The sequence below is a fragment of the Pholcus phalangioides genome, unplaced genomic scaffold (genome assembly GCF_987345545.1).
Source record: "Pholcus phalangioides strain wild (caught in Gottingen) unplaced genomic scaffold, Ppha-v1.0 ptg000008l_1, whole genome shotgun sequence".
NCBI classification, from domain to species: Eukaryota; Metazoa; Arthropoda; class Arachnida; order Araneae; family Pholcidae; genus Pholcus; species Pholcus phalangioides.
This window is the reverse complement of record NW_028301601.1, coordinates 12,797,810-12,825,258: the sequence shown is the minus strand read 5'-3', so window position 1 is coordinate 12,825,258 and position 27,449 is coordinate 12,797,810. Positions and strand designations below refer to the sequence as shown.

Below are 27,449 nucleotides of genomic sequence, written 5' to 3'. Positions count from 1 at the left end.
TGCTTTATATATAAACTCGTACGAGCATACGGTTACCTTACTTTACTGCCAGACGTAGTCCACCGCATATAAGACATAGATACAAGAGCATTTCTAAGATTTGACAAGCCCAGAAACCTAATGGGGGAAAACCACTCAGAATAAGTTATCGCCCGTACTACACCTTTGGGATGTCAGGAGCGATCGTAAATGACCGCAGACCCGTGACAGTCTACCTGACGGCTTGACACTCATGAGGCAAAGTCTCACGTCATCATCGTGGTTTGAGATAAGAGAATCCGTAAGACACGAACTCAGAAATCATAACACAGTTATAATCCCATGAAATATGATATTTATACGAATATACAAACGAACCTCTTCGGAAGGGGCCCGAATCATTGGAATGGTATCCGTTTCGAGCTTTCCACCACGCTACACGATTTTTGGGACAGAAAAAGCCTCAGACACTCCGTCAAGATCACCGGGATGATTCTTGACTCGCGAATCCAAACGGTTCGTTGATCGGGACAAGAAGGCCCTTGCCCGCTCAACACAGAAGCCCTGTTTAGACCGGTCGACGTGTAGGCGAGCATTCGATGCAAGCAGGAAACACCCATTAACTAAAATCTGCCAAGTGACCCCACACTGAAATAATAAAACGCTTCACATCTAAGCCCGTTCGAGGGTACCACCGAATCTCTTTGGAAGGGGCCGGTATCACCGGACTGGTATCCCTCTAGTGCTTTCCACCACCCTACACGATTTTCGGAAGGAGCGAAAAAGCCTCAGACACTCCGTCAAGAACACCGGGATGATTCTTGACTCGCGAATCCAAACGGTTCGTCGATCGGGACAGGAAGGCCCTTGCCCGCTCAACACAGAAGCCCTGTTTAGACCGGTCGACGTGTAGGCGAGCATTCGATGCAAGCATGAAAATCCCATTAACTAAACTCTGTCAAGTGACCCCACACTGAAAAAATAAAACGCTTCAGATCTAAGCCCGTTCGAGGGTACCACCGAACCTCTTTGGAAGGGGTCCGTATCACCGGACTGGTATCCCTCTAGTGCTTTCCACCACCCTACTCGATTTTCGGAAGGAGCGAAAAAGCCTCAGACACTCCGTCAAGAACACCGGGATGATTCTTGACTCGCGAATCCAAACGGTTCGTCGATCGGGACAAGAAGGCCCTTGCCCGCTGAACACAGAAGCCCTGTTTAGACCGGTCGACGTGTAGGCGAGCATTCGATGCCAGCATGAAACACCCATTAACTAATGTTTTTGAAGTGGACCCAGAGGAAAATGTTTAAATGCTTTATATATAAACTCGTACGAGCATACGGTTACCTTACTTTACTGCCAGACGTAGTCCACCGCATATAAGACATAGATACAAGAGCATTTCTAAGATTTGACAAGCCCAGAAACCTAATGGGGGAAAACCACTCAGAATAAGTTATCGCCCGTACTACATCTTTGGGATGTCAGGAGCGATCGTAAATGACCGCAGACCCGTGACAGTCTACCTGACGGCTTGACACTCATGAGGCAAAGTCTCACGTCATCATCGTGGTTTGAGATAAGAGAATCAGTAAGACACGAACTCAGAAATCATAACACAGTTATAATCCCATGAAATATGATATTTATACGAATATACAAACGAACCTCTTCGGAAGAGGCCCGAATCATTGGAATGGTATCCGTTTCGAGCTTTCCACCACGCTACACGATTTTTGGGACAGAAAAAGCCTCAGACACTCCGTCAAGATCACCGGGATGATTCTTGACTCGCGAATCCAAACGGTTCGTTGATCGGGACAAGAAGGCCCTTGCCCGCTCAACACAGAAGCCCTGTTTAGACCGGTCGACGTGTAGGCGAGCATTCGATGCAAGCAGGAAACACCCATTAACTAAAATCTGCCAAGTGACCCCACACTGAAATAATAAAACGCTTCACATCTAAGCCCGTTCGAGGGTACCACCGAATCTCTTTGGAAGGGGCCCGTATCACCGGACTGGTATCCCTCTAGTGCTTTCCACCACCCTACACGATTTTCGGAAGGAGCGAAAAAGCCTCAGACACTCCGTCAAGAACACCGGGATGATTCTTGACTCGCGAATCCAAACGGTTCGTCGATCGGCACAGGAAGGCCCTTGCCCGCTCAACACAGAAGCCCTGTTTAGACCGGTCGACGTGTAGGCGAGCATTCGATGCAAGCATGAAAATCCCATTAACTAAACTCTGTCAAGTGACCCCACACTGAAATAATAAAACGCTTCACATCTAAGCCCGTTCGAGGGTACCACCGAACCTCTTTGGAAAGGGCCGGTATCACCGGAATGGTATCCCTGTAGTGCTTTCCACCACCCTACATGATTTTCGGAAGGAGCGAAAAACCCTCAGACACTCCGTCAAGAGCACCGGAATGATTCTTGACTCGCGAATCCAAACGGTTCGTCGATCGGGACAAGAGGGCCATTGCCCGCTCAACACAGAAGTCCTGTTTGGACCGGTCGACGTGTAGGCGAGCATTCGATGCCAGCATGAAACACCCATTAACTAATGTTTTTGAAGTGAACCCAGAGGAAAATGTTTAAATGCTTTATATATAAACTCGTACGAGCATACCGTTACTTTACTTTACTGCCAGACGTAGTCCACCGCATATAAGACATAGATACAAGAGCATTTCTAAGATTTGACAAGCCCAGAAACCTAATGGGGGAGAACCACTCAGAATAAGTTATCGCCCGTACTACACCTTTGGGATGTCAAGAGCGATCGTAAATGACAGCAGACCCGTGACAGTGTACCTGACGGCTTGACACTCATGAGGCAAAGTCTCACGTCATCATCGTGGTTTGAGATAAGAGAATCCGTAAGACACGAACTCAGAAATCATAACACAGTTATAATCCCATGAAATATGATATTTATACGAATATACAAACACACCTCTTCGGAAGGGGCCCGAATCATTGGAATGGTATCCGTTTCGAGCTTTCCACCACGCTACACGATTTTTGGGACAGAAAAAGCCTCAGACACGCCGTCAATTTCACCGGGATGATTCTTGACTCGCGAATCCAAACGGTTCGTCGATCGGGACAAGAAGGCCCTTGCCCGCTCAACACAGAAGCCCTGTTTAGACCGGTCGACGTGTAGGCGAGCATTCGATGCAAGCATGAAAATCCCATTAACTAAACTCTGTCAAGTGACACCACACTGAAAACATAAAACGCTTCACATCTAAGCCCGTTCGAGGGTACCACCGAACCTCTTTGAAAGGGGCCCGTATCACCGGACTGGTATCCCTCTAGTGCTTTCGACCACCCTACACGATTTTCGGAAGGAGTGAAAAAGCCTCAGACTTTCCGTCATGAACACCGGGATGATTCTTGACTCGCGAATCCAAACGGTTCGTCGATCGGGACAGGAAGGCCCTTGCCCGCTCAACACAGAAGCCCTCTTTAGACCGGTCGACGTGTAGGCGAGCATTCGATGCAAGCATGAAAATCCCATTAACTAAACTCTGTCAAGTGACCCCACACTGAAATAATAAAACGCTTCACATCTAAGCCCGTTCGAGGGTACCACCGAACCTCTTTGAAAGGGGCCCGTATCACCGGACTGGTATCCCTCTAGTGCTTTCGACCACCCTACACGATTTTCGGAAGGAGTGAAAAAGCCTGAGACACTCCGTCATGAACACCGGGATGATTCTTGACTCGCGAATCCAAACGGTTCGTCGATCGGGACAAGAAGGCCCTTGCCCGCTCAACACAGAAGCCCTGTTTAGACCGGTCGAAGTGTAGGCGAGCATTCGATGCAAGCATGAAAATCCCATTAACTAAACTCTGTCAAGTGACCCCACACTGAAAAAATAAAACGCTTCAGATCTAAGCCCGTTCGAGGGTACCACCGAACCTCTTTGGAAGGGGTCCGTATCACCGGACTGGTATCCCTCTAGTGCTTTCCACCACCCTACACGATTTTCGGAAGGAGCGAAAAAGCCTCAGACACTCCGTCAAGAACACCGGGATGATTCTTGACTCGCGAATCCAAACGGTTCGTCGATCGGGACAAGAAGGCCCTTGCCCGCTGAACACAGAAGCCCTGTTTAGACCGGTCGACGTGTAGGCGAGCATTCGATGCCAGCATGAAACACCCATTAACTAATGTTTTTGAAGTGGACCCAGAGGAAAATGTTTAAATGCTTTATATATAAACTCGTACGAGCATACGGTTACCTTACTTTACTGCCAGACGTAGTCCACCGCATATAAGACATAGATACAAGAGCATTTCTAAGATTTGACAAGCCCAGAAACCTAATGGGGGAGAACCACTCAGAATAAGTTATCGCCCGTACTACACCTTTGGGATGTCAAGAGCGATCGTAAATGACAGCAGACCCGTGACAGTCTACCTGACGGCTTGACACTCATGAGGCAAAGTCTCACGTCATCATCGTGGTTTGAGATAAGAGAATCCGTAAGACACGAACTCAGAAATCATAACACAGTTATAATCCCATGAAATATGATATTTATACGAATATACAAACGAACCTCTTCGGAAGGGGCCCGAATCATTGGAATGGTATCCGTTTCGAGCTTTCCACCACGCTACACGATTTTTGGGACAGAAAAAGCCTCAGACACGCCGTCAATTTCACCGGGATGATTCTTGACTCGCGAATCCAAACGGTTCGTCGATCGGGACAAGAAGGCCCTTGCCCGCTCAACACAGAAGCCCTGTTTAGACCGGTCGACGGGTAGGCGAGCATTCGATGCAAGCATGAAAATCCCATTAACTAAACTCTGTCAAGTGACACCACACTGAAATAATAAAACGCTTCACATCTAAGCCCGTTCGAGGGTACCACCGAACCTCTTTGAAAGGGGCCCGTATCACCGGACTGGTATCCCTCTAGTGCTTTCGACCACCCTACACGATTTTCGGAAGGAGTGAAAAAGCCTCAGACTTTCCGTCATGAACACCGGGAAGATTCTTGACTCGCGAATCCAAACGGTTCGTCGATCGGGACAAGAGGGCCATTGCCCGCTCAACACAGATGTCCTGTTTGGACCGGTCGACGTGTAGGCGAGCATTCGATGCCAGCATGAAACACCCATTAACTAATGTTTTTGAAGTGAACCCAGAGGAAAATGTTTAAATGCTTTATATATAAACTCGTACGAGCATACCGTTACTTTACTTTACTGCCAGACGTAGTCCACCGCATATAAGACATAGATACAAGAGCATTTCTAAGATTTGACAAGCCCAGAAACCTAATGGGGGAAAACCACTCAGAATAAGTTATCGCCCGTACTACATCTTTGGGATGTCAGGAGCGATCGTAAATGACCGCAGACCCGTGACAGTCTACCTGACGGCTTGACACTCATGAGGCAAAGTCTCACGTCATCATCGTGGTTTGAGATAAGAGAATCAGTAAGACACGAACTCAGAAATCATAACACAGTTATAATCCCATGAAATATGATATTTATACGAATATACAAACGAACCTCTTCGGAAGAGGCCCGAATCATTGGAATGGTATCCGTTTCGAGCTTTCCACCACGCTACACGATTTTTGGGACAGAAAAAGCCTCAGACACTCCGTCAAGATCACCGGGATGATTCTTGACTCGCGAATCCAAACGGTTCGTTGATCGGGACAAGAAGGCCCTTGCCCGCTCAACACAGAAGCCCTGTTTAGACCGGTCGACGTGTAGGCGAGCATTCGATGCAAGCAGGAAACACCCATTAACTAAAATCTGCCAAGTGACCCCACACTGAAATAATAAAACGCTTCACATCTAAGCCCGTTCGAGGGTACCACCGAATCTCTTTGGAAGGGGCCCGTATCACCGGACTGGTATCCCTCTAGTGCTTTCCACCACCCTACACGATTTTCGGAAGGAGCGAAAAAGCCTCAGACACTCCGTCAAGAACACCGGGATGATTCTTGACTCGCGAATCCAAACGGTTCGTCGATCGGCACAGGAAGGCCCTTGCCCGCTCAACACAGAAGCCCTGTTTAGACCGGTCGACGTGTAGGCGAGCATTCGATGCAAGCATGAAAATCCCATTAACTAAACTCTGTCAAGTGACCCCACACTGAAATAATAAAACGCTTCACATCTAAGCCCGTTCGAGGGTACCACCGAACCTCTTTGGAAAGGGCCGGTATCACCGGAATGGTATCCCTGTAGTGCTTTCCACCACCCTACATGATTTTCGGAAGGAGCGAAAAACCCTCAGACACTCCGTCAAGAGCACCGGAATGATTCTTGACTCGCGAATCCAAACGGTTCGTCGATCGGGACAAGAGGGCCATTGCCCGCTCAACACAGAAGTCCTGTTTGGACCGGTCGACGTGTAGGCGAGCATTCGATGCCAGCATGAAACACCCATTAACTAATGTTTTTGAAGTGAACCCAGAGGAAAATGTTTAAATGCTTTATATATAAACTCGTACGAGCATACCGTTACTTTACTTTACTGCCAGACGTAGTCCACCGCATATAAGACATAGATACAAGAGCATTTCTAAGATTTGACAAGCCCAGAAACCTAATGGGGGAGAACCACTCAGAATAAGTTATCGCCCGTACTACACCTTTGGGATGTCAAGAGCGATCGTAAATGACAGCAGACCCGTGACAGTGTACCTGACGGCTTGACACTCATGAGGCAAAGTCTCACGTCATCATCGTGGTTTGAGATAAGAGAATCCGTAAGACACGAACTCAGAAATCATAACACAGTTATAATCCCATGAAATATGATATTTATACGAATATACAAACACACCTCTTCGGAAGGGGCCCGAATCATTGGAATGGTATCCGTTTCGAGCTTTCCACCACGCTACACGATTTTTGGGACAGAAAAAGCCTCAGACACGCCGTCAATTTCACCGGGATGATTCTTGACTCGCGAATCCAAACGGTTCGTCGATCGGGACAAGAAGGCCCTTGCCCGCTCAACACAGAAGCCCTGTTTAGACCGGTCGACGTGTAGGCGAGCATTCGATGCAAGCATGAAAATCCCATTAACTAAACTCTGTCAAGTGACACCACACTGAAATCATAAAACGCTTCACATCTAAGCCCGTTCGAGGGTACCACCGAACCTCTTTGAAAGGGGCCCGTATCACCGGACTGGTATCCCTCTAGTGCTTTCGACCACCCTACACGATTTTCGGAAGGAGTGAAAAAGCCTCAGACTTTCCGTCATGAACACCGGGATGATTCTTGACTCGCGAATCCAAACGGTTCGTCGATCGGGACAGGAAGGCCCTTGCCCGCTCAACACAGAAGCCCTCTTTAGACCGGTCGACGTGTAGGCGAGCATTCGATGCAAGCATGAAAATCCCATTAACTAAACTCTGTCAAGTGACCCCACACTGAAATAATAAAACGCTTCACATCTAAGCCCGTTCGAGGGTACCACCGAACCTCTTTGAAAGGGGCCCGTATCACCGGACTGGTATCCCTCTAGTGCTTTCGACCACCCTACACGATTTTCGGAAGGAGTGAAAAAGCCTGAGACACTCCGTCATGAACACCGGGATGATTCTTGACTCGCGAATCCAAACGGTTCGTCGATCGGGACAAGAAGGCCCTTGCCCGCTCAACACAGAAGCCCTGTTTAGACCGGTCGAAGTGTAGGCGAGCATTCGATGCAAGCATGAAAATCCCATTAACTAAACTCTGTCAAGTGACCCCACACTGAAAAAATAAAACGCTTCAGATCTAAGCCCGTTCGAGGGTACCACCGAACCTCTTTGGAAGGGGTCCGTATCACCGGACTGGTATCCCTCTAGTGCTTTCCACCACCCTACACGATTTTCGGAAGGAGCGAAAAAGCCTCAGACACTCCGTCAAGAACACCGGGATGATTCTTGACTCGCGAATCCAAACGGTTCGTCGATCGGGACAAGAAGGCCCTTGCCCGCTGAACACAGAAGCCCTGTTTAGACCGGTCGACGTGTAGGCGAGCATTCGATGCCAGCATGAAACACCCATTAACTAATGTTTTTGAAGTGGACCCAGAGGAAAATGTTTAAATGCTTTATATATAAACTCGTACGAGCATACGGTTACCTTACTTTACTGCCAGACGTAGTCCACCGCATATAAGACATAGATACAAGAGCATTTCTAAGATTTGACAAGCCCAGAAACCTAATGGGGGAGAACCACTCAGAATAAGTTATCGCCCGTACTACACCTTTGGGATGTCAAGAGCGATCGTAAATGACAGCAGACCCGTGACAGTCTACCTGACGGCTTGACACTCATGAGGCAAAGTCTCACGTCATCATCGTGGTTTGAGATAAGAGAATCCGTAAGACACGAACTCAGAAATCATAACACAGTTATAATCCCATGAAATATGATATTTATACGAATATACAAACGAACCTCTTCGGAAGGGGCCCGAATCATTGGAATGGTATCCGTTTCGAGCTTTCCACCACGCTACACGATTTTTGGGACAGAAAAAGCCTCAGACACGCCGTCAATTTCACCGGGATGATTCTTGACTCGCGAATCCAAACGGTTCGTCGATCGGGACAAGAAGGCCCTTGCCCGCTCAACACAGAAGCCCTGTTTAGACCGGTCGACGGGTAGGCGAGCATTCGATGCAAGCATGAAAATCCCATTAACTAAACTCTGTCAAGTGACACCACACTGAAATAATAAAACGCTTCACATCTAAGCCCGTTCGAGGGTACCACCGAACCTCTTTGAAAGGGGCCCGTATCACCGGACTGGTATCCCTCTAGTGCTTTCGACCACCCTACACGATTTTCGGAAGGAGTGAAAAAGCCTCAGACTTTCCGTCATGAACACCGGGAAGATTCTTGACTCGCGAATCCAAACGGTTCGTCGATCGGGACAAGAGGGCCATTGCCCGCTCAACACAGATGTCCTGTTTGGACCGGTCGACGTGTAGGCGAGCATTCGATGCCAGCATGAAACACCCATTAACTAATGTTTTTGAAGTGAACCCAGAGGAAAATGTTTAAATGCTTTATATATAAACTCGTACGAGCATACCGTTACTTTACTTTACTGCCAGACGTAGTCCACCGCATATAAGTCATAGATACAAGAGCATTTCTAAGATTTGACAAGCCCAGAAACCTAATGGGGGAGAACCACTCAGAATAAGTTATCGCCCGTACTACACCTTTGGGATGTCAAGAGCGATCGTAAATGACAGCAGACCCGTGACAGTCTACCTGACGGCTTGACACTCATGAGGCAAAGTCTCACGTCATCATCGTGGTTTGAGATAAGAGAATCCGTAAGACACGAACTCAGAAATCATAACACAGTTATAATCCCATGAAATATGATATTTATACGAATATACAAACGAACCTCTTCGGAAGGGGCCCGAATCATTGGAATGGTATCCGTTTCGAGCTTTCCACCACGCTACACGATTTTTGGGACAGAAAAAGCCTCAGACACGCCGTCAATTTCACCGGGATGATTCTTGACTCGCGAATCCAAACGGTTCGTCGATCGGGAAGAGAAGGCCCTTGCCCGCTCAACACAGAAGCCCTGTTTAGACCGGTCGACGTGTAGGCGAGCATTCGATGCAAGCAGGAAACACCCATTAACTAAAATCTGCCAAGTGACCCCACACTGAAATAATAAAACGCTTCACATCTAAGCCCGTTCGAGGGTACCACCGAACCTCTTTGAAAGGGGCCCGTATCACCGGACTGGTATCCCTCTAGTGCTTTCGACCACCCTACACGATTTTCGGAAGGAGTGAAAAAGCCTCAGACTTTCCGTCATGAACACCGGGATGATTCTTGACTCGCGAATCCAAACGGTTCGTCGATCGGGACAAGAAGGCCCTTGCCCGCTGAACACAGAAGCCCTGTTTAGACCGGTCGACGTGTAGGCGAGCATTCGATGCCAGCATGAAACACCCATTAACTAATGTTTTTGAAGTGGACCCAGAGGAAAATGTTTAAATGCTTTATATATAAACTCGTACGAGCATACGGTTACCTTACTTTACTGCCAGACGTAGTCCACCGCATATAAGACATAGATACAAGAGCATTTCTAAGATTTGACAAGCCCAGAAACCTAATGGGGGAAAACCACTCAGAATAAGTTATCGCCCGTACTACACCTTTGGGATGTCAGGAGCGATCGTAAATGACCGCAGACCCGTGACAGTCTACCTGACGGCTTGACACTCATGAGGCAAAGTCTCACGTCATCATCGTGGTTTGAGATAAGAGAATCCGTAAGACACGAACTCAGAAATCATAACACAGTTATAATCCCATGAAATATGATATTTATACGAATATACAAACGAACCTCTTCGGAAGGGGCCCGAATCATTGGAATGGTATCCGTTTCGAGCTTTCCACCACGCTACACGATTTTTGGGACAGAAAAAGCCTCAGACACTCCGTCAAGATCACCGGGATGATTCTTGACTCGCGAATCCAAACGGTTCGTTGATCGGGACAAGAAGGCCCTTGCCCGCTCAACACAGAAGCCCTGTTTAGACCGGTCGACGTGTAGGCGAGCATTCGATGCAAGCAGGAAACACCCATTAACTAAAATCTGCCAAGTGACCCCACACTGAAATAATAAAACGCTTCACATCTAAGCCCGTTCGAGGGTACCACCGAATCTCTTTGGAAGGGGCCGGTATCACCGGACTGGTATCCCTCTAGTGCTTTCCACCACCCTACACGATTTTCGGAAGGAGCGAAAAAGCCTCAGACACTCCGTCAAGAACACCGGGATGATTCTTGACTCGCGAATCCAAACGGTTCGTCGATCGGGACAGGAAGGCCCTTGCCCGCTCAACACAGAAGCCCTGTTTAGACCGGTCGACGTGTAGGCGAGCATTCGATGCAAGCATGAAAATCCCATTAACTAAACTCTGTCAAGTGACCCCACACTGAAAAAATAAAACGCTTCAGATCTAAGCCCGTTCGAGGGTACCACCGAACCTCTTTGGAAGGGGTCCGTATCACCGGACTGGTATCCCTCTAGTGCTTTCCACCACCCTACTCGATTTTCGGAAGGAGCGAAAAAGCCTCAGACACTCCGTCAAGAACACCGGGATGATTCTTGACTCGCGAATCCAAACGGTTCGTCGATCGGGACAAGAAGGCCCTTGCCCGCTGAACACAGAAGCCCTGTTTAGACCGGTCGACGTGTAGGCGAGCATTCGATGCCAGCATGAAACACCCATTAACTAATGTTTTTGAAGTGGACCCAGAGGAAAATGTTTAAATGCTTTATATATAAACTCGTACGAGCATACCGTTACTTTACTTTACTGCCAGACGTAGTCCACCGCATATAAGACATAGATACAAGAGCATTTCTAAGATTTGACAAGCCCAGAAACCTAATGGGGGAAAACCACTCAGAATAAGTTATCGCCCGTACTACACCTTTGGGATGTCAGGAGCGATCGTAAATGACCGCAGACCCGTGACAGTCTACCTGACGGCTTGACACTCATGAGGCAAAGTCTCACGTCATCATCGTGGTTTGAGATAAGAGAATCCGTAAGACACGAACTCAGAAATCATAACACAGTTATAATCCCATGAAATATGATATTTATACGAATATACAAACGAACCTCTTCGGAAGAGGCCTGAATCATTGGAATGGTATCCGTTTCGAGCTTTCCACCACGCTACACGATTTTTGGGACAGAAAAAGCCTCAGACACTCCGTCAAGATCACCGGGATGATTCTTGACTCGCGAATCCAAACGGTTCGTTGATCGGGACAAGAAGGCCCTTGCCCGCTCAACACAGAAGCCCTGTTTAGACCGGTCGACGTGTAGGCGAGCATTCGATGCAAGCAGGAAACACCCATTAACTAAAATCTGCCAAGTGACCCCACACTGAAATAATAAAACGCTTCACATCTAAGCCCGTTCGAGGGTACCACCGAATCTCTTTGGAAGGGGCCCGTATCACCGGACTGGTATCCCTCTAGTGCTTTCCACCACCCTACACGATTTTCGGAAGGAGCGAAAAAGCCTCAGACACTCCGTCAAGAACACCGGGATGATTCTTGACTCGCGAATCCAAACGGTTCGTCGATCGGCACAGGAAGGCCCTTGCCCGCTCAACACAGAAGCCCTGTTTAGACCGGTCGACGTGTAGGCGAGCATTCGATGCAAGCATGAAAATCCCATTAACTAAACTCTGTCAAGTGACCCCACACTGAAATAATAAAACGCTTCACATCTAAGCCCGTTCGAGGGTACCACCGAACCTCTTTGGAAAGGGCCGGTATCACCGGAATGGTATCCCTGTAGTGCTTTCCACCACCCTACATGATTTTCGGAAGGAGCGAAAAACCCTCAGACACTCCGTCAAGAGCACCGGAATGATTCTTGACTCGCGAATCCAAACGGTTCGTCGATCGGGACAAGAGGGCCATTGCCCGCTCAACACAGAAGTCCTGTTTGGACCGGTCGACGTGTAGGCGAGCATTCGATGCCAGCATGAAACACCCATTAACTAATGTTTTTGAAGTGAACCCAGAGGAAAATGTTTAAATGCTTTATATATAAACTCGTACGAGCATACCGTTACTTTACTTTACTGCCAGACGTAGTCCACCGCATATAAGACATAGATACAAGAGCATTTCTAAGATTTGACAAGCCCAGAAACCTAATGGGGGAGAACCACTCAGAATAAGTTATCGCCCGTACTACACCTTTGGGATGTCAAGAGCGATCGTAAATGACAGCAGACCCGTGACAGTGTACCTGACGGCTTGACACTCATGAGGCAAAGTCTCACGTCATCATCGTGGTTTGAGATAAGAGAATCCGTAAGACACGAACTCAGAAATCATAACACAGTTATAATCCCATGAAATATGATATTTATACGAATATACAAACACACCTCTTCGGAAGGGGCCCGAATCATTGGAATGGTATCCGTTTCGAGCTTTCCAACACGCTACACGATTTTTGGGACAGAAAAAGCCTCAGACACGCCGTCAATTTCACCGGGATGATTCTTGACTCGCGAATCCAAACGGTTCGTCGATCGGGACAAGAAGGCCCTTGCCCGCTCAACACAGAAGCCCTGTTTAGACCGGTCGACGTGTAGGCGAGCATTCGATGCAAGCATGAAAATCCCATTAACTAAACTCTGTCAAGTGACACCACACTGAAATCATAAAACGCTTCACATCTAAGCCCGTTCGAGGGTACCACCGAACCTCTTTGAAAGGGGCCCGTATCACCGGACTGGTATCCCTCTAGTGCTTTCGACCACCCTACACGATTTTCGGAAGGAGTGAAAAAGCCTCAGACTTTCCGTCATGAACACCGGGATGATTCTTGACTCGCGAATCCAAACGGTTCGTCGATCGGGACAGGAAGGCCCTTGCCCGCTCAACACAGAAGCCCTCTTTAGACCGGTCGACGTGTAGGCGAGCATTCGATGCAAGCATGAAAATCCCATTAACTAAACTCTGTCAAGTGACCCCACACTGAAATAATAAAACGCTTCACATCTAAGCCCGTTCGAGGGTACCACCGAACCTCTTTGAAAGGGGCCCGTATCACCGGACTGGTATCCCTCTAGTGCTTTCGACCACCCTACACGATTTTCGGAAGGAGTGAAAAAGCCTGAGACACTCCGTCATGAACACCGGGATGATTCTTGACTCGCGAATCCAAACGGTTCGTCGATCGGGACAAGAAGGCCCTTGCCCGCTCAACACAGAAGCCCTGTTTAGACCGGTCGAAGTGTAGGCGAGCATTCGATGCAAGCATGAAAATCCCATTAACTAAACTCTGTCAAGTGACCCCACACTGAAAAAATAAAACGCTTCAGATCTAAGCCCGTTCGAGGGTACCACCGAACCTCTTTGGAAGGGGTCCGTATCACCGGACTGGTATCCCTCTAGTGCTTTCCACCACCCTACACGATTTTCGGAAGGAGCGAAAAAGCCTCAGACACTCCGTCAAGAACACCGGGATGATTCTTGACTCGCGAATCCAAACGGTTCGTCGATCGGGACAAGAAGGCCCTTGCCCGCTGAACACAGAAGCCCTGTTTAGACCGGTCGACGTGTAGGCGAGCATTCGATGCCAGCATGAAACACCCATTAACTAATGTTTTTGAAGTGGACCCAGAGGAAAATGTTTAAATGCTTTATATATAAACTCGTACGAGCATACGGTTACCTTACTTTACTGCCAGACGTAGTCCACCGCATATAAGACATAGATACAAGAGCATTTCTAAGATTTGACAAGCCCAGAAACCTAATGGGGGAGAACCACTCAGAATAAGTTATCGCCCGTACTACACCTTTGGGATGTCAAGAGCGATCGTAAATGACAGCAGACCCGTGACAGTCTACCTGACGGCTTGACACTCATGAGGCAAAGTCTCACGTCATCATCGTGGTTTGAGATAAGAGAATCCGTAAGACACGAACTCAGAAATCATAACACAGTTATAATCCCATGAAATATGATATTTATACGAATATACAAACACACCTCTTCGGAAGGGGCCCGAATCATTGGAATGGTATCCGTTTCTAGCTTTCCAACACGCTACACGATTTTTGGGACAGAAAAAGCCTCAGACACGCCGTCAATTTCACCGGGATGATTCTTGACTCGCGAATCCAAACGGTTCGTCGATCGGGACAAGAAGGCCCTTGCCCGCTCAACACAGAAGCCCTGTTTAGACCGGTCGACGTGTAGGCGAGCATTCGATGCAAGCATGAAAATCCCATTAACTAAACTCTGTCAAGTGACACCACACTGAAATCATAAAACGCTTCACATCTAAGCCCGTTCGAGGGTACCACCGAACCTCTTTGAAAGGGGCCCGTATCACCGGACTGGTATCCCTCTAGTGCTTTCGACCACCCTACACGATTTTCGGAAGGAGTGAAAAAGCCTCAGACTTTCCGTCATGAACACCGGGATGATTCTTGACTCGCGAATCCAAACGGTTCGTCGATCGGGACAGGAAGGCCCTTGCCCGCTCAACACAGAAGCCCTCTTTAGACCGGTCGACGTGTAGGCGAGCATTCGATGCAAGCATGAAAATCCCATTAACTAAACTCTGTCAAGTGACCCCACACTGAAATAATAAAACGCTTCACATCTAAGCCCGTTCGAGGGTACCACCGAACCTCTTTGAAAGGGGCCCGTATCACCGGACTGGTATCCCTCTAGTGCTTTCGACCACCCTACACGATTTTCGGAAGGAGTGAAAAAGCCTGAGACACTCCGTCATGAACACCGGGATGATTCTTGACTCGCGAATCCAAACGGTTCGTCGATCGGGACAAGAAGGCCCTTGCCCGCTCAACACAGAAGCCCTGTTTAGACCGGTCGAAGTGTAGGCGAGCATTCGATGCAAGCATGAAAATCCCATTAACTAAACTCTGTCAAGTGACCCCACACTGAAAAAATAAAACGCTTCAGATCTAAGCCCGTTCGAGGGTACCACCGAACCTCTTTGGAAGGGGTCCGTATCACCGGACTGGTATCCCTCTAGTGCTTTCCACCACCCTACACGATTTTCGGAAGGAGCGAAAAAGCCTCAGACACTCCGTCAAGAACACCGGGATGATTCTTGACTCGCGAATCCAAACGGTTCGTCGATCGGGACAAGAAGGCCCTTGCCCGCTGAACACAGAAGCCCTGTTTAGACCGGTCGACGTGTAGGCGAGCATTCGATGCCAGCATGAAACACCCATTAACTAATGTTTTTGAAGTGGACCCAGAGGAAAATGTTTAAATGCTTTATATATAAACTCGTACGAGCATACGGTTACCTTACTTTACTGCCAGACGTAGTCCACCGCATATAAGACATAGATACAAGAGCATTTCTAAGATTTGACAAGCCCAGAAACCTAATGGGGGAGAACCACTCAGAATAAGTTATCGCCCGTACTACACCTTTGGGATGTCAAGAGCGATCGTAAATGACAGCAGACCCGTGACAGTCTACCTGACGGCTTGACACTCATGAGGCAAAGTCTCACGTCATCATCGTGGTTTGAGATAAGAGAATCCGTAAGACACGAACTCAGAAATCATAACACAGTTATAATCCCATGAAATATGATATTTATACGAATATACAAACGAACCTCTTCGGAAGGGGCCCGAATCATTGGAATGGTATCCGTTTCGAGCTTTCCACCACGCTACACGATTTTTGGGACAGAAAAAGCCTCAGACACGCCGTCAATTTCACCGGGATGATTCTTGACTCGCGAATCCAAACGGTTCGTCGATCGGGACAAGAAGGCCCTTGCCCGCTCAACACAGAAGCCCTGTTTAGACCGGTCGACGGGTAGGCGAGCATTCGATGCAAGCATGAAAATCCCATTAACTAAACTCTGTCAAGTGACACCACACTGAAATAATAAAACGCTTCACATCTAAGCCCGTTCGAGGGTACCACCGAACCTCTTTGAAAGGGGCCCGTATCACCGGACTGGTATCCCTCTAGTGCTTTCGACCACCCTACACGATTTTCGGAAGGAGTGAAAAAGCCTCAGACTTTCCGTCATGAACACCGGGAAGATTCTTGACTCGCGAATCCAAACGGTTCGTCGATCGGGACAAGAGGGCCATTGCCCGCTCAACACAGATGTCCTGTTTGGACCGGTCGACGTGTAGGCGAGCATTCGATGCCAGCATGAAACACCCATTAACTAATGTTTTTGAAGTGAACCCAGAGGAAAATGTTTAAATGCTTTATATATAAACTCGTACGAGCATACCGTTACTTTACTTTACTGCCAGACGTAGTCCACCGCATATAAGTCATAGATACAAGAGCATTTCTAAGATTTGACAAGCCCAGAAACCTAAAGGGGGAGAACCACTCAGAATAAGTTATCGCCCGTACTACACCTTTGGGATGTCAAGAGCGATCGTAAATGACAGCAGACCCGTGACAGTCTACCTGACGGCTTGACACTCATGAGGCAAAGTCTCACGTCATCATCGTGGTTTGAGATAAGAGAATCCGTAAGACACGAACTCAGAAATCATAACACAGTTATAATCCCATGAAATATGATATTTATACGAATATACAAACGAACCTCTTCGGAAGGGGCCCGAATCATTGGAATGGTATCCGTTTCGAGCTTTCCACCACGCTACACGATTTTTGGGACAGAAAAAGCCTCAGACACGCCGTCAATTTCACCGGGATGATTCTTGACTCGCGAATCCAAACGGTTCGTCGATCGGGACAAGAAGGCCCTTGCCCGCTCAACACAGAAGCCCTGTTTAGACCGGTCGACGTGTAGGCGAGCATTCGATGCAAGCAGGAAACACCCATTAACTAAAACCTGCCAAGTGACCCCACACTGAAATAATAAAACGCTTCACATCTAAGCCCGTTCGAGGGTACCACCGAACCTCTTTGAAAGGGGCCCGTATCACCGGACTGGTATCCCTCTAGTGCTTTCGACCACCCTACACGATTTTCGGAAGGAGTGAAAAAGCCTCAGACTTTCCGTCATGAACACCGGGATGATTCTTGACTCGCGAATCCAAACGGTTCGTCGATCGGGACAGGAAGGCCCTTGCCCGCTCAACACAGAAGCCCTGTTTAGACCGGTCGACGTGTAGGCGAGCATTCGATGCAAGCATGAAAATCCCATTAACTAAACTCTGTCAAGTGACCCCACACTGAAATAATAAAACGCTTCACATCTAAGCCCGTTCGAGGGTACCACCGAACCTCTTTGAAAGGGGCCCGTATCACCGGACTGGTATCCCTCTAGTGCTTTCGACCACCCTACACGATTTTCGGAAGGAGTGAAAAAGCCTCAGACACTCCGTCATGAACACCGGGATGATTCTTGACTCGCGAATCCAAACGGTTCGTCGATCGGGACAAGAAGGCCCTTGCCCGCTCAACACAGAAGCCCTGTTTAGACCGGTCGACGTGTAGGCGAGCATTCGATGCAAGCATGAAAATCCCATTAACTAAACTCTGTCAAGTGACCCCACACTGAAATAATAAAACGCTTCACATCTAAGCCCGTTCGAGGGTACCACCGAACCTCTTTGGAAAGGGCCGGTATCACCGGAATGGTATCCCTGTAGTGCTTTCCACCACCCTACATGATTTTCGGAAGGAGCGAAAAACCCTCAGACACTCCGTCAAGAGCACCGGAATGATTCTTGACTCGCGAATCCAAACGGTTCGTCGATCGGGACAAGAGGGCCATTGCCCGCTCAACACAGAAGTCCTGTTTGGACCGGTCGACGTGTAGGCGAGCATTCGATGCCAGCATGAAACACCCATTAACTAATGTTTTTGAAGTGAACCCAGAGGAAAATGTTTAAATGCTTTATATATAAACTCGTACGAGCATACCGTTACTTTACTTTACTGCCAGACGTAGTCCACCGCATATAAGACATAGATACAAGAGCATTTCTAAGATTTGACAAGCCCAGAAACCTAATGGGGGAGAACCACTCAGAATAAGTTATCGCCCGTACTACACCTTTGGGATGTCAAGAGCGATCGTAAATGACAGCAGACCCGTGACAGTGTACCTGACGGCTTGACACTCATGAGGCAAAGTCTCACGTCATCATCGTGGTTTGAGATAAGAGAATCCGTAAGACACGAACTCAGAAATCATAACACAGTTATAATCCCATGAAATATGATATTTATACGAATATACAAACACACCTCTTCGGAAGGGGCCCGAATCATTGGAATGGTATCCGTTTCGAGCTTTCCACCACGCTACACGATTTTTGGGACAGAAAAAGCCTCAGACACGCCGTCAATTTCACCGGGATGATTCTTGACTCGCGAATCCAAACGGTTCGTCGATCGGGACAAGAAGGCCCTTGCCCGCTCAACACAGAAGCCCTGTTTAGACCGGTCGACGTGTAGGCGAGCATTCGATGCAAGCATGAAAATCCCATTAACTAAACTCTGTCAAGTGACACCACACTGAAATAATAAAACGCTTCACATCTAAGCCCGTTCGATGGTACCACCGAACCTCTTTGGAAAGGGCCGGTATCACCGGAATGGTATCCCTGTAGTGCTTTCCACCACACTACACGATTTTCGGAAGGAGCGAAAAACCCTCAGACACTCCGTCAAGAGCACCGGAATGATTCTTGACTCGCGAATCCAAACGGTTCGTCGATCGGGACAAGAGGGCCATTGCCCGCTCAACACAGAAGTCCTGTTTGGACCGGTCGACGTGTAGGCGAGCATTCGATGCCAGCATGAAGCACCCATTAACTAATGTTTTTGAAGTGAACCCAGAGGAAAATGTTTAAATGCTTTATATATAAACTCGTACGAGCATACCGTTACTTTACTTTACTGCCAGACGTAGTCCACCGCATATAAGTCATAGATACAAGAGCATTTCTAAGATTTGAAGAGCCCAGAAACCTAATGGGGGAGAACCACTCAGAATAAGTTATCGCCCGTACTACACCTTTGGGATGTCAAGAGCGATCGTAAATGACAGCAGACCCGTGACAGTCTACCTGACGGCTTGACACTCATGAGGCAAAGTCTCACGTCATCATCGTGGTTTGAGATAAGAGAATCCGTAAGACACGAACTCAGAAATCATAACACAGTTATAATCCCATGAAATATGATATTTATACGAATATACAAACGAACCTCTTCGGAAGGGGCCCGAATCATTGGAATGGTATCCGTTTCGAGCTTTCCACCACGCTACACGATTTTTGGGACAGAAAAAGCCTCAGACACGCCGTCAATTTCACCGGGATGATTCTTGACTCGCGAATCCAAACGGTTCGTCGATCGGGACAAGAAGGCCCTTGCCCGCTCAACACAGAAGCCCTGTTTAGACCGGTCGACGTGTAGGCGAGCATTCGATGCAAGCATGAAAATCCCATTAACTAAACTCTGTCAAGTGACACCACACTGAAATCATAAAACGCTTCACATCTAAGCCCGTTCGAGGGTACCACCGAACCTCTTTGAAAGGGGCCCGTATCACCGGACTGGTATCCCTCTAGTGCTTTCGACCACCCTACACGATTTTCGGAAGGAGTGAAAAAGCCTCAGACTTTCCGTCATGAACACCGGGATGATTCTTGACTCGCGAATCCAAACGGTTCGTCGATCGGGACAGGAAGGCCCTTGCCCGCTCAACACAGAAGCCCTCTTTAGACCGGTCGACGTGTAGGCGAGCATTCGATGCAAGCATGAAAATCCCATTAACTAAACTCTGTCAAGTGACCCCACACTGAAATAATAAAACGCTTCACATCTAAGCCCGTTCGAGGGTACCACCGAACCTCTTTGAAAGGGGCCCGTATCACCGGACTGGTATCCCTCTAGTGCTTTCGACCACCCTACACGATTTTCGGAAGGAGTGAAAAAGCCTCAGACACTCCGTCATGAACACCGGGATGATTCTTGACTCGCGAATCCAAACGGTTCGTCGATCGGGACAAGAAGGCCCTTGCCCGCTCAACACAGAAGCCCTGTTTAGACCGGTCGAAGTGTAGGCGAGCATTCGATGCAAGCATGAAAATCCCATTAACTAAACTCTGTCAAGTGACCCCACACTGAAAAAATAAAACGCTTCAGATCTAAGCCCGTTCGAGGGTACCACCGAACCTCTTTGGAAGGGGTCCGTATCACCGGACTGGTATCCCTCTAGTGCTTTCCACCACCCTACACGATTTTCGGAAGGAGCGAAAAAGCCTCAGACACTCCGTCAAGAACACCGGGATGATTCTTGACTCGCGAATCCAAACGGTTCGTCGATCGGGACAAGAAGGCCCTTGCCCGCTCAACACAGAAGCCCTGTTTAGACCGGTCGACGTGTAGGCGAGCATTCGATGCAAGCATGAAAATCCCATTAACTAAACTCTGTCAAGTGACCCCACACTGAAATAATAAAACGCTTCACATCTAAGCCCGTTCGAGGGTACCACCGAACCTCCTTGGAAAGGGCCGGTATCACCGGAATGGTATCCCTGTAGTGCTTTCCACCACCCTACATGATTTTCGGAAGGAGCGAAAAACCCTCAGACACTCCGTCAAGAGCACCGGAATGATTCTTGACTCGCGAATCCAAACGGTTCGTCGATCGGGACAAGAGGGCCATTGCCCGCTCAACACAGAAGTCCTGTTTGGACCGGTCGACGTGTAGGCGAGCATTCGATGCCAGCATGAAACACCCATTAACTAATGTTTTTGAAGTGAACCCAGAGGAAAATGTTTAAATGCTTTATATATAAACTCGTACGAGCATACCGTTACTTTACTTTACTGCCAGACGTAGTCCACCGCATATAAGACATAGATACAAGAGCATTTCTAAGATTTGACAAGCCCAGAAACCTAATGGGGGAGAACCACTCAGAATAAGTTATCGCCCGTACTACACCTTTGGGATGTCAAGAGCGATCGTAAATGACAGCAGACCCGTGACAGTCTACCTGACGGCTTGACACTCATGAGGCAAAGTCTCACGTCATCATCGTGGTTTGAGATAAGAGAATCCGTAAGACACGAACTCAGAAATCATAACACAGTTATAATCCCATGAAATATGATATTTATACGAATATACAAACGAACCTCTTCGGAAGGGGCCCGAATCATTGGAATGGTATCCGTTTCGAGCTTTCCACCACGCTACACGATTTTTGGGACAGAAAAAGCCTCAGACACGCCGTCAATTTCACCGGGATGATTCTTGACTCGCGAATCCAAACGGTTCGTCGATCGGGACAAGAAGGCCCTTGCCCGCTCAACACAGAAGCCCTGTTTAGACCGGTCGACGTGTAGGCGAGCATTCGATGCAAGCAGGAAACACCCATTAACTAAAATCTGCCAAGTGACCCCACACTGAAATAATAAAACGCTTCACATCTAAGCCCGTTCGAGGGTACCACCGAACCTCTTTGAAAGGGGCCCGTATCACCGGACTGGTATCCCTCTAGTGCTTTCGACCACCCTACACGATTTTCGGAAGGAGTGAAAAAGCCTCAGACTTTCCGTCATGAACACCGGGATGATTCTTGACTCGCGAATCCAAACGGTTCGTCGATCGGGACAGGAAGGCCCTTGCCCGCTCAACACAGAAGCCCTGTTTAGACCGGTCGACGTGTAGGCGAGCATTCGATGCAAGCATGAAAATCCCATTAACTAAACTCTGTCAAGTGACCCCACACTGAAATAATAAAACGCTTCACATCTAAGCCCGTTCGAGGGTACCACCGAACCTCTTTGAAAGGGGCCCGTATCACCGGACTGGTATCCCTCTAGTGCTTTCGACCACCCTACACGATTTTCGGAAGGAGTGAAAAAGCCTCAGACACTCCGTCATGAACACCGGGATGATTCTTGACTCGCGAATCCAAACGGTTCGTCGATCGGGACAAGAAGGCCCTTGCCCGCTCTACACAGAAGCCCTGTTTAGACCGGTCGAAGTGTAGGCGAGCATTCGATGCAAGCATGAAAATCCCTTTAACTAAACTCTGTCAAGTGACCCCACACTGAAAAAATAAAACGCTTCAGATCTAAGCCCGTTCGAGGGTACCACCGAACCTCTTTGGAAGGGGTCCGTATCACCGGACTGGTATCCCTCTAGTGCTTTCCACCACCCTACACGATTTCCGGAAGGAGCGAAAAAGCCTCAGACACTCCGTCAAGAACACCGGGATGATTCTTGACTCGCGAATCCAAACGGTTCGTCGATCGGGACAAGAAGGCCCTTGCCCGCTGAACACAGAAGCCCTGTTTAGACCGGTCGACGTGTAGGCGAGCATTCGATGCAAGCATGAAAATCCCATTAACTAAACTCTGTCAAGTGACCCCACACTGAAATAATAAAACGCTTCACATCTAAGCCCGTTCGAGGGTACCACCGAACCTCCTTGGAAAGGGCCGGTATCACCGGAATGGTATCCCTGTAGTGCTTTCCACCACCCTACATGATTTTCGGAAGGAGCGAAAAACCCTCAGACACTCCGTCAAGAGCACCGGAATGATTCTTGACTCGCGAATCCAAACGGTTCGTCGATCGGGACAAGAGGGCCATTGCCCGCTCAACACAGAAGTCCTGTTTGGACCGGTCGACGTGTAGGCGAGCATTCGATGCCAGCATGAAACACCCATTAACTAATGTTTTTGAAGTGAACCCAGAGGAAAATGTTTAAATGCTTTATATATAAACTCGTACGAGCATACCGTTACTTTACTTTACTGCCAGACGTAGTCCACCGCATATAAGACATAGATACAAGAGCATTTCTAAGATTTGACAAGCCCAGAAACCTAATGGGGGAGAACCACTCAGAATAAGTTATCGCCCGTACTACACCTTTGGGATGTCAAGAGCGATCGTAAATGACAGCAGACCCGTGACAGTCTACCTGACGGCTTGACACTCATGAGGCAAAGTCTCACGTCATCATCGTGGTTTGAGATAAGAGAATCCGTAAGACACGAACTCAGAAATCATAACACAGTTATAATCCCATGAAATATGATATTTATACGAATATACAAACGAACCTCTTCGGAAGGGGCCCGAATCATTGGAATGGTATCCGTTTCGAGCTTTCCACCACGCTACACGATTTTTGGGACAGAAAAAGCCTCAGACACGCCGTCAATTTCACCGGGATGATTCTTGACTCGCGAATCCAAACGGTTCGTCGATCGGGACAAGAAGGCCCTTGCCCGCTCAACACAGAAGCCCTGTTTAGACCGGTCGACGTGTAGGCGAGCATTCGATGCAAGCAGGAAACACCCATTAACTAAAATCTGCCAAGTGACCCCACACTGAAATAATAAAACGCTTCACATCTAAGCCCGTTCGAGGGTACCACCGAACCTCTTTGGAAGGGGCCCGTATCACCGGACTGGTATCCCTCTAGTGCTTTCCACCACCCTACACGATTTTCGGAAGGAGCGAAAAAGCCTCAGACACTCCGTCAAGAACACCGGGATGATTCTTGACTCGCGAATCCAAACGGTTCGTCGATCGGGACAGGAAGGCCCTTGCCCGCTCAACACAGAAGCCCTGTTTAGACCGGTCGACGTGTAGGCGAGCATTCGATGCAAGCATGAAAATCCCATTAACTAAACTCTGTCAAGTGACACCACACTGAAATAATAAAACGCTTCACATCTAAGCCCGTTCGAGGGTACCACCGAACCTCTTTGAAAGGGGCCCGTATCACCGGACTGGTATCCCTCTAGTGCTTTCGACCACCCTACACGATTTTCGGAAGGAGTGAAAAAGCCTCAGACACTCCGTCATGAACACCGGGATGATTCTTGACTCGCGAATCCAAACGGTTCGTCGATCGGGACAAGAAGGCCCTTGCCCGCTCAACACAGAAGCCCTGTTTAGACCGGTCGACGTGTAGGCGAGCATTCGATGCAAGCATGAAACACCCATTAACTAAATTCTGCAAGTGACCCCACACTGAAATAATAAAACGCTTCACATCTAAGCCCGTTCGAGGGTACCACCGAACCTCTTTGGAAGGGACTGGTATCCCTCTAGTGCTTTCCACCACCCTACACGATTTTCGGAAGGAGCGAAAAAGCCTCAGACACTCCGTCAAGAACACCGGGATGATTCTTGACTCGCGAATCCAAACGGTTCGTCGATCGGGACAGGAAGGCCCTTGCCCGCTCAACACAGAAGCCCTGTTTAGACCGGTCGACGTGTAGGCGAGCATTCGATGCAAGCATGAAAATCCCATTAACTAAACTCTGTCAAGTGACCCCACACTGAAAAAATAAAACGCTTCAGATCTAAGCCCGTTCGAGGGTACCACCGAACCTCTTTGGAAGGGGTCCGTATCACCGGACTGGTATCCCTCTAGTGCTTTCCACCACCCTACACGATTTTCGGAAGGAGCGAAAAACCCTCAGACACTCCGTCAAGAGCACCGGAATGATTCTTGACTCGCGAATCCAAACGGTTCGTCGATCGGGACAAGAGGGCCATTGCCCGCTCAACACAGAAGTCCTGTTTGGACCGGTCGACGTGTAGGCGAGCATTCGATGCCAGCATGAAACACCCATTAACTAATGTTTTTGAAGTGAACCCAGAGGAAAATGTTTAAATGCTTTATATATAAACTCGTACGAGCATACCGTTACTTTACTTTACTGCCAGACATAGTCCACCGCATATAAGACATAGATACAAGAGCATTTCTAAGATTTGACATGCCCAGAAACCTAATGGGGGAAAACCACTCAGAATAAGTTATCGCCCGTACTACACCTTTGGGATGTCAGGAGCGATCGTAAATGACAGCAGACCCGTGACAGTCTACCTGACGGCTTGATACTCATGAGGCAAAGTCTCACGTCATCATCGTGGTTTGAGATAAGAGAATCCGTAAGACACGAACTCAGAAATCATAACACAGTTATAATCCCATGAAATATGATATTTATACGAATATACAAACGAACCTCTTCGGAAGGGGCCCGAATCATTGGAATGGTATCCGTTTCGAGCTTTCCACCACGCTACACGATTTTTGGGACAGAAAAAGCCTCAGACACGCCGTCAATTTCACCGGGATGATTCTTGACTCGCGAATCCAAACGGTTCGTCGATCGGGACAAGAAGGACCATGCCCGTTCAACACAGAAGCCCTGTTTAGACCGGTCGACGTGTAGGCGAGCATTCGATGCAAGCAGGAAACACCCATTAACTAAAATCTGCCAAGTGACCCCACACTGAAATAATAAAACGCTTCACATCTAAGCCCGTTCGAGGGTACCACCGAACCTCTTTGGAAGGGACTGGTATCCCTCTAGTGCTTTCCACCACCCTACACGATTTTCGGAAGGAGCGAAAAAGCCTCAGACACTCCGTCAAGAACACCGGGATGATTCTTCACTCGCGAATCCAAACGGTTCGTCGATCGGGACAGGAAGGCCCTTGCCCGCTCAACACAGAAGCCCTGTTTAGACCGGTCGACGTGTAGGCGAGCATTCGATGCAAGCATGAAAATCCCATTAACTAAACTCTGTCAAGTGACCCCACACTGAAATAATAAAACGCTTCACATCTAAGCCCGTTCGAGGGTACCACCGAACCTCTTTGGAAAGGGCCGGTATCACCGGAATGGTATCCCTGTAGTGCTTTCCACCACCCTACACGATTTTCGGAAGGAGCGAAAAAACCTCAGACACTCCGTCAAGAGCACCGGAATGATTCTTGACTCGCGAATCCAAACGGTTCGTCGATCGGGACAAGAGGGCCATTGCCCGCTCAACACAGAAGTCCTGTTTGGACCGGTCGACGTGTAGGCGAGCATTCGATGCCAGCATGAAACGCCCATTAACTAATGTTTTTGAAGTGAACCCAGAGGAAAATGTTTAAATGCTTTATATATAAACTCGTACGAGCATACCGTTACTTTACTTTACTGCCAGACGTAGTCCACCGCATATAAGACATAGATACAAGAGCATTTCTAAGATTTGACAAGCCCAGAAACCTAATGGGGGAGAACCACTCAGAATAAGTTATCGCCCGTACTACACCTTTGGGATGTCAAGAGCGATCGTAAATGACAGCAGACCCGTGACAGTCTACCTGACGGCTTGACACTCATGAGGCAAAGTCTCACGTCATCATCGTGGTTTGAGATAAGAGAATCCGTAAGACACGAACTCAGAAATCATAACACAGTTATAATCCCATGAAATATGATATTTATACGAATATACAAACGAACCTCTTCGGAAGGGGCCCGAATCATTGGAATGGTATCCGTTTCGAGCTTTCCACCACGCTACACGATTTTTGGGACAGAAAAAGCCTCAGACACGCCGTCAATTTCACCGGGATGATTCTTGACTCGCGAATCCAAACGGTTCGTCGATCGGGACAAGAAGGCCCTTGCCCGCTCAACACAGAAGCCCTGTTTAGACCGGTCGACGTGTAGGCGAGCATTCGATGCAAGCAGGAAACACCCATTAACTAAAATCTGCCAAGTGACCCCACACTGAAATAATAAAACGCTTCACATCTAAGCCCGTTCGAGGGTACCACCGAACCTCTTTGAAAGGGGCCCGTATCACCGGACTGGTATCCCTCTAGTGCTTTCGACCACCCTACACGATTTTCGGAAGGAGTGAAAAAGCCTCAGACTTTCCGTCATGAACACCGGGATGATTCTTGACTCGCGAATCCAAACGGTTCGTCGATCGGGACAGGAAGGCCCTTGCCCGCTCAACACAGAAGCCCTGTTTAGACCGGTCGACGTGTAGGCGAGCATTCGATGCAAGCATGAAAATCCCATTAACTAAACTCTGTCAAGTGACCCCACACTGAAATAATAAAACGCTTCACATCTAAGCCCGTTCGAGGGTACCAC

General features: G+C 48.3%; 20 non-coding genes across 20 annotated transcripts; all 20 read right to left on the bottom strand.

Annotated features, from left to right (window-relative positions):
- Positions 1–130: 130 nt before the first annotated feature.
- Positions 131–336, bottom strand: LOC149083805 (small nucleolar RNA U3). The gene has a single exon (XR_016193106.1). It is a non-coding gene; the product is annotated as a small nucleolar RNA U3 (small nucleolar RNA).
- A 1,085-nt stretch (positions 337–1,421) lies between these two features.
- On the bottom strand, positions 1,422–1,627 carry LOC149083804 (small nucleolar RNA U3). Its single transcript, XR_016193083.1, has one exon. It is a non-coding gene; the product is annotated as a small nucleolar RNA U3 (small nucleolar RNA).
- Positions 1,628–2,712: 1,085 nt separating this feature from the next.
- On the bottom strand, positions 2,713–2,918 carry LOC149083803 (small nucleolar RNA U3). The gene has a single exon (XR_016193095.1). It is a non-coding gene; the product is annotated as a small nucleolar RNA U3 (small nucleolar RNA).
- A 1,410-nt stretch (positions 2,919–4,328) lies between these two features.
- On the bottom strand, positions 4,329–4,534 carry LOC149083802 (small nucleolar RNA U3). Its single transcript, XR_016193070.1, has one exon. It is a non-coding gene; the product is annotated as a small nucleolar RNA U3 (small nucleolar RNA).
- Positions 4,535–5,294: 760 nt separating this feature from the next.
- LOC149083801 (small nucleolar RNA U3) lies at positions 5,295–5,500 on the bottom strand. The gene has a single exon (XR_016193082.1). It is a non-coding gene; the product is annotated as a small nucleolar RNA U3 (small nucleolar RNA).
- Positions 5,501–6,585: 1,085 nt separating this feature from the next.
- Positions 6,586–6,791, bottom strand: LOC149083800 (small nucleolar RNA U3). The gene has a single exon (XR_016193094.1). It is a non-coding gene; the product is annotated as a small nucleolar RNA U3 (small nucleolar RNA).
- A 1,410-nt stretch (positions 6,792–8,201) lies between these two features.
- Positions 8,202–8,407, bottom strand: LOC149083799 (small nucleolar RNA U3). Its single transcript, XR_016193068.1, has one exon. It is a non-coding gene; the product is annotated as a small nucleolar RNA U3 (small nucleolar RNA).
- A 760-nt stretch (positions 8,408–9,167) lies between these two features.
- Positions 9,168–9,373, bottom strand: LOC149083798 (small nucleolar RNA U3). The gene has a single exon (XR_016193067.1). It is a non-coding gene; the product is annotated as a small nucleolar RNA U3 (small nucleolar RNA).
- Positions 9,374–10,133: 760 nt separating this feature from the next.
- On the bottom strand, positions 10,134–10,339 carry LOC149083797 (small nucleolar RNA U3). Its single transcript, XR_016193105.1, has one exon. It is a non-coding gene; the product is annotated as a small nucleolar RNA U3 (small nucleolar RNA).
- A 1,085-nt stretch (positions 10,340–11,424) lies between these two features.
- LOC149083796 (small nucleolar RNA U3) lies at positions 11,425–11,630 on the bottom strand. Its single transcript, XR_016193104.1, has one exon. It is a non-coding gene; the product is annotated as a small nucleolar RNA U3 (small nucleolar RNA).
- Positions 11,631–12,715: 1,085 nt separating this feature from the next.
- On the bottom strand, positions 12,716–12,921 carry LOC149083795 (small nucleolar RNA U3). The gene has a single exon (XR_016193093.1). It is a non-coding gene; the product is annotated as a small nucleolar RNA U3 (small nucleolar RNA).
- A 1,410-nt stretch (positions 12,922–14,331) lies between these two features.
- Positions 14,332–14,537, bottom strand: LOC149083794 (small nucleolar RNA U3). The gene has a single exon (XR_016193066.1). It is a non-coding gene; the product is annotated as a small nucleolar RNA U3 (small nucleolar RNA).
- Positions 14,538–15,947: 1,410 nt separating this feature from the next.
- LOC149083793 (small nucleolar RNA U3) lies at positions 15,948–16,153 on the bottom strand. The gene has a single exon (XR_016193065.1). It is a non-coding gene; the product is annotated as a small nucleolar RNA U3 (small nucleolar RNA).
- A 760-nt stretch (positions 16,154–16,913) lies between these two features.
- Positions 16,914–17,119, bottom strand: LOC149083792 (small nucleolar RNA U3). Its single transcript, XR_016193064.1, has one exon. It is a non-coding gene; the product is annotated as a small nucleolar RNA U3 (small nucleolar RNA).
- A 1,410-nt stretch (positions 17,120–18,529) lies between these two features.
- LOC149083791 (small nucleolar RNA U3) lies at positions 18,530–18,735 on the bottom strand. The gene has a single exon (XR_016193092.1). It is a non-coding gene; the product is annotated as a small nucleolar RNA U3 (small nucleolar RNA).
- Positions 18,736–19,495: 760 nt separating this feature from the next.
- On the bottom strand, positions 19,496–19,701 carry LOC149083790 (small nucleolar RNA U3). The gene has a single exon (XR_016193063.1). It is a non-coding gene; the product is annotated as a small nucleolar RNA U3 (small nucleolar RNA).
- A 1,735-nt stretch (positions 19,702–21,436) lies between these two features.
- On the bottom strand, positions 21,437–21,642 carry LOC149083789 (small nucleolar RNA U3). The gene has a single exon (XR_016193062.1). It is a non-coding gene; the product is annotated as a small nucleolar RNA U3 (small nucleolar RNA).
- A 1,735-nt stretch (positions 21,643–23,377) lies between these two features.
- Positions 23,378–23,583, bottom strand: LOC149083788 (small nucleolar RNA U3). The gene has a single exon (XR_016193061.1). It is a non-coding gene; the product is annotated as a small nucleolar RNA U3 (small nucleolar RNA).
- Positions 23,584–25,303: 1,720 nt separating this feature from the next.
- Positions 25,304–25,509, bottom strand: LOC149083787 (small nucleolar RNA U3). Its single transcript, XR_016193113.1, has one exon. It is a non-coding gene; the product is annotated as a small nucleolar RNA U3 (small nucleolar RNA).
- Positions 25,510–26,580: 1,071 nt separating this feature from the next.
- On the bottom strand, positions 26,581–26,786 carry LOC149083786 (small nucleolar RNA U3). Its single transcript, XR_016193060.1, has one exon. It is a non-coding gene; the product is annotated as a small nucleolar RNA U3 (small nucleolar RNA).
- Positions 26,787–27,449: the final 663 nt, after the last annotated feature.